Raw genomic sequence first — 6657 nt, 5'->3', positions numbered from 1 at the left:
TGTAATGTTTTGTTTTTACATTCCAATTTGCTCCCTCCCCAGGCTGGCGTGGAATCCGAGGGTTCCTGATGACTGCAGCTCCTCGCCCCTCCCACTGTGTTCCCGCCGCTTCTGGGCTGAAAGCGCCACCAGGACCGTGGCGCGTGGGCTTTGTTCGTCATTAAATCCCTGGGACATAGCAGGAGCATGGTGCCTGGCACAGAACAGGCTTGGCTCCCACGGCCCATCCAGGCGGAGCCGTCAGCGTCCCTTGCCTAGACCAGAGCTCTGGAAAGCGGAGAGGGGGACAGGGGCCGGTCCCCAGATCGGTTCCGGAGGACATAGATCAGAACTGGAGAGGGCGCATTTAGAAACTAACTGCAACCTGACAAAACTGCAGCGTCGTAGCTCCGGGTCAGCAACAGGAATTCGGGTTGGGTGGAGTCGAACTCAGGGAGTGGTCACTTGTGCGCAGAACTGCGCAGACTCGAGTATGTTTGGAAAGGATAGGCCTGGGGGCAAGACTTAGTCCTTCACCACAGGTAGATCTAGGCGGCCGCGAGGTTCTCCTGGCTCATTTGTCTGCATCCACTGGCCTCCCACCCACACTGCAACATCCAGAGTGGTCCTTACACAAGCAAACTGAATTAAGTCATTCCCCTTCTCCAGAGTCCTTGCAGCCTCCAGTCCTACAGGATGCGCCCCTTGCTGTCTTATACCCTCTCCTCATGGTCTTGCAAAACTGACTCCGCTCTGCACCGCTGATGCATCAGGGCTTCTCCCAGGAAAGACCTTTGCACGAATTATGCCTGCCTGAGATATCTCTTTCTCCTCTCAACTCAAAAATCAGCTTCTCAGAGACCTTTCTCACCATTTCAGTACTCCTCGTTCTGTCACATCCCTGTTTTATGTTCTTCATAATGAACTGAAACTGTTTGTTGTATGTTTTCTTGGGTCTTTTCATTTTCCTCCACTTGGAAGTAAGCTACTGTCTGTCTTGTTCACTCTTAGATTTCCAGCGCCTAAGACAGAGGCCTGACAGTTATAGGCACCCATTATGGTTGAGTTCCCATTTATTAACTCAAGCAAAAACTGTGGTTTGAGTCACCAAAGCATGAAACCCCACTTGGAATCTCAGGGTTTGGATATTAGCACTTACCTATTCGTCCACTCCTTCATCTCTAAATTTTCTTGTCAGAGAAAATCATGGAAATAATGATAGTATCTGCCTCAAGAGGTTTCCACGAGGATGAGATGAGTTACTTTTTGTAGAAGACTCTCATGTTGAGAGACATTTATGATTGCATCAGTTAGGATGGGCTGGGTTACACTACAGTAATAAAAAATCTCCCAAATCTCAGTAGCTTAGAAAGACAAAGGTTTCTTTTCACTTACACTAGATCTCCATCAGGGATTGGTTGAGTACTCCTTGGTGTCTTTAGTCCAGAAACCAGACTTACCAAGCAGATACCAACTGATGTGTGGTCAGTTGTCAAGGCAGAGGGAAGAAGAGGTTGGCTTAACAGAGCACTGATTCTTAAGACTTTCAACCAGACATGCAAATGACTTCCACTCTCGTTTAACTAGCCAAAGCAAGCCACATGCCCCCTCATAACTGCAAAGAACAGAGGAGTGCCATCCTACCATGTGCCTTGGAGAACTGGACATATTTTCTAGATGGTAACAGCTATTGTTACTATTCATTTTAGAAGTCTTCCAGTATACTGTGATGTCCACAAACATCATGAACGACAAAACTCAGGGAAGGCTGAGCTTATGTGGATATTCAGCATGGATTTTTTTTTCCTGTTCTTGGACAGAGCCCAGCATTCTTGCTTTATATCGAAGGAGTGTGTTAGGGATAGGTCTCTTGGGGTTCTCTTGTTCTCTCTTCACAAAATCTGGATGGCACTAGATAGTACTAGATGCTAAGGTCCATTGGAAGAAAAATAGTCTGTTTCACTTTCCTTTTGTATACTGAGATTCTATTTCAATGGCTGGCACAATAATTACTGGATCAATGACTATTTGGCAAGTATACCTTTTTTTTTTTTTTTGAGATGGAGTTTTGTACTGTTGCCCAGACTGGAGTGCAGTAATGTGATCTCGGCTCATTGCAACCTCCGCCTCCCAGGTTCAAGTGATTCTCCTGCCTCAGTCTCCCGAGTAGCTGGGATTACAGGCACCCCCCCCCCCACCACCACACACAGCTAATTGTTTTGTATTTTTAGTAGAGACGGGGTTTCACCATGTTGGCCAGGCTGGTCTCGAACTCCTGACCTCGTGATCCGCCCACCTCGGCCTCCCAAAGTGCTGGGATTACAGGCATGAGCCACCACACCCAGCCGAAAGTATGTCTTATCTTACTAGTAAGGGGATGACAGCCCTGAAAATTTATCTTTCCAGTTTATCCAGGAACCCTGTAAAGAAATATGTAGATGATTCATTTATTTAGCAAATAAGCATGTTGAGAATGTTGTTACATCAACAACTGCCACTAGAATTTCTCTTGGGGAGAAACCATCTTTATTAAGGAAAATAAAGTTCGAGAGCTTGCCTTGGCGACCTCACTTCCCAGAAGTAAAGCAGAGAGTTTACTCCTTATTCAGAACAGCATGAGGAGAACAGCATAGCTCCCAGGAATTTTTCTTTTCTTTTCTTCAACTTTCATTTTAAGTTCTGGGGTACATGTGCAGGATGTGCAGGTTTGTTACATAGGTAAACATGTACCATGGTGGTTTGCTGCACAGATCATCCCATCACCTAGATATTAAGTCCAGCATCCATTAACTATTCTTCTTGATGCTCTCCCTCCCCACACTGACAGGCCCCAGTGTTTATTGGTCCCCACCATGTGTCCATGTGTTCCCATTATTCAGCTCCCACTTACAAGTGAGAATATGCGGTGTTTTGTTTTCGTTCCTGTGTTAGTTTGCTGAGGATAATGGCTTCCAGCTCCATTTATGTCCCTGCAAAGGACATGATCTCATTTCTTTTTATGGCTGCATAGTATTCCATGGTGTACATGCACCACATTTTCTTTGTAGAGCCTATCATTGATGGGCATTTGGGTTGATCCCATGTCTTTGCTATTGTGAAGAGTGCTGCAATGAACGTATGCATGCACGTATCTTTAAAATAGGATAATTTATATTCCTTTGGGTACATACCCATTAATGGGATTGCTGGGTCAAATGACATTTCTGCCTCTAGGTCTTTGAGGAATCACCACATTGTCTTCCACAATGGTTGAATTAATTTACACTCCCACCAAGAGTGTAAAAGTGTTCCTATTTCTCCACAATCGCACCAGCGTCTGTTCTTTTTTGACTTTTTAGTAATAGCCATTCTGTCTGCTGTGAGATGGTATCTCATTGTGGTTTCGATTTGCATTTCTGTAATAATGATGTTGAGGTTTTTTTCACGCTTGTTGGCTAAGTGTATGTCGTCTTTAGAGAAGTGTCTTTTCTCGTCTTTTGCCCACTTTTTAATGAGGTTGTTTTCTTCTTGTAAATTTAAGTTCCTTGCAGATTCTGGATGATAGACCTTTGTCAGATGGATATATTGGAAAATTTTTTTCCCCTTCTGTAGGTTGTCTGTTCACACTGATGATAGTTTCTTTTGCTGTGCAGAAGTTCGTTAGTTTAATTAGATCCCATTTGCCAATTTTTGCTTTCGTCACAATTGCTTTTGGCATTTTTGTTATGAAATCTTTGCCTGTGCCTCTGTCCTGAATGATATTGCCTAGATTTTCTTCTAGGGTTTTTATAGTTTTGGCTCCCAAGGAATTTGAGGTTAGGAAAACTTGAGAGAAAAGTTCAGAGAAGAGAAAGCACCCTAAGGTGAAAAGTGTTCTATGATAAATTTCCAGACATTAGGTGGTCACAGACTTTTAAGAATGAACAATATAATGAATTGTTTTTTCACTGTTTCCCTGACTCTTTAGGAAAAGTCTGATACATACAATGTAGTGATCATAGTTATGTTGGAAGCTGCCAGGTTTTACCCAATGTGTGTTCTCTTTTTCCTTAATAGAACCCCACTTTTAGCTAGGTATATGGACACATGGCCCTTTAAGCGTCTCTTAGAAATACTCTGTGAAATGTTGCTAGACAACCCACCAAAACGTATAATTAGTTTAAGGTTACAGTGGTAGCACAGTCTGGTAGTCGTTACCCTAAATCTGTCTCTCTTTTTTTCCTTAATCATGACCTTCTTACAATTTCTTACTGGGCACATAGCTGCTCAGAAAGAAAGACTGGGCCGGGCTGGGTGACTCACACCTATAATCCCAACACTCTGGGAGGCCGAGGCAGGCAGATCACTTGAAGCCAGGAGTTCGAGACCAGCCTGGCCAACACGGTGGAACCCCGACTCTACTAAAAATATGAAAATTAGCCAGGCATGGTGGTGCATGCCTGTAATCCCAGTTACCCAAGAGGCTGAGGCAGAATTGCTTGAACCCAAGAGGTGGAGGTTCAAGCAGTTCTCCTGCCTCAGCCTCCCAAGTAGCTGGGATTACAGGCGGGCACCACCACACCCAGCTAATTTTTGTATTTTTGGTAGAGGCGGGGTTTTACCATGTTGGTCATGCTGGTTTTGAACTCCTGACCTCAAGTGATCTGCCTGCCTTGGCCTCCCAAAGTGCTAGGATTATAGGCATGAGCCACTGTACCCAGCCTAGAAAATCTTAATAACAGAAAAAATAAGAAAAAGAAAGCTATGCCCCAAGTATGTCAAATATGTTATCTTTAGTTAGGACTGAGTACACAAGTGACAGGGCCCCATGCAAAATGAATATGTGGGGTTCCTTGTTCAAAATATCATTAATCATGTGAAGACGGTGACCATAGAGCATTAAACCAACCAGGAGGACCCTGTAAGTGTGGGGACTTGTGTGACTACACAGATCACTTGCCCTTGAAGTCAGCCCTGTCTTCAGTTAAGTCTTCTTATTGAAAAGCCAACTGCATTATTTTCCTTTGGCTGCTATAACAAATTACCACAAAGATCGTGGCTTTAAACAACACACATTTATTATCTTACAGCTCTGGAGGCCAGAAGTCCAAAATGAGCTAAAATCAAGGCATTAGCATGGTTGGCTCCTTCTGGAGGCTCCAGGGATAAGCCCATTCCTTGTGCCTTCCAGGTTCCCAAAGGAGCTGGCGTTCCTTGTTTCCTAGCTCCATATTGTATAGCCTTTTTCCCTTTGCTTTCTTTGTCTCATTGCCTTCTCTGACTCTGACTCCTGCACTCCTCTGTGTTAGTCCATTCTTGCATTGCTATAAGGGAATACCTGAGGCTGGGCAATTTGTAAAGAAAATAGGTTTATTTGGCACATAGTTCTGTAGGCTGTACAGGAAGTATGGCACCAGCATCTGCTTCTGGTGAGGCCTCAGGAAGCTTCCAATCATGGTGGAAGGCAAAGGGGAGTCAGCATGTCACATGGCAAGAGCTGGGGCAAGAGAGAGAGGAAGAGGTGCCAACTTCTTTTAAACAATCAGATCTCATGTGCACTAACAGAGTGAGAACTCACTCATCACAGAGAGGATGGCACTAAACCATTGCTGAGGGATCTGCCCCCATGATCCAATTCCTCCCACCAGGTCCCACCTCCAACATTGGGCATTACATTTCAACATGAGATTTGGAGGAGACAAACATCCAAACTTTATCACCCTTTTACAAAATCCCTCGTGATGACCTTAGACCCACGTGGATAATGCAGATAATCTCCCCATTTTGACATCCTTAGCTTACATCTGCAAAGTTCTTTTTGCTACATAAAATTCCAGAGATTAGGGCATGGAACTCTTTGGAGGGCCATTATTCAGCCTGCTATACCAATAGAACCATCTTTTTAAATGCCTAATGTGCTTTTGCTTACCAAAGCAGCCAAGATAGATAGCGCCATGAATCATAGAGTTGGAAAGTACTTTAACTTCGCTAGCCACAGGAAATTTCCAGCTGAATAACTCATGGTCGTACAAACTATAAACTTGTTTCTAAAATGGAACTTTTTTTTCTGCCCACCCCACTAGTCCTGTCAACACTTCTGAATGCCCTATATTGGGATGTGTTTCAAAAATCTATTTATTTTTGCAAGGCAGAAATTTTAGAGTCATCCTAAATTATTTCCTCTCTCTCATGTGCCACTTCCACTCTCACCCCCACTTCTGACGAATCACCAAGTAGTATGTATAATCTCAAAAAATTTCTATAATCTGTTTCATCCCACCGTTGTCAAGTTTAGGTCTTAATGATCTCTTCTACCAGTAGCCCTGCCTCTATTATCTCTCCATTCCAATACATCTTCTAAAGATGTGTAAAGGAATATTCCTTACAGCACCGATTAAACACTAGAAAATTGAAAATATCTTAAATATCCAGAAATAGAGAACCATACTCATGGTTTAGTCATAAAATGGAATCTCATACAGCATGGAAATGAATTTAGATTATGTACCTCAAAATAGATATCAAAAATATGATGTTGAGTCAAAAGCAGTTTGCAGAATATGCATGCATTATAATTATTATTTTTATTTTTTTGTTTTATTTTTTTCTTTTCAGAAAATTTATTTTTTATTTTCTACATGTATTATAATTATATATAGGTTGATAGACACAATTATATATTGTTTGTTATATAATGTGTACATATAATTAGAGTACCAT

The sequence above is a fragment of the Macaca nemestrina genome, chromosome 3 (genome assembly GCF_043159975.1).
Source record: "Macaca nemestrina isolate mMacNem1 chromosome 3, mMacNem.hap1, whole genome shotgun sequence".
Lineage (NCBI taxonomy): Eukaryota > Metazoa > Chordata > Mammalia > Primates > Cercopithecidae > Macaca > Macaca nemestrina.
This window is presented reverse-complemented; position numbering follows the sequence as displayed.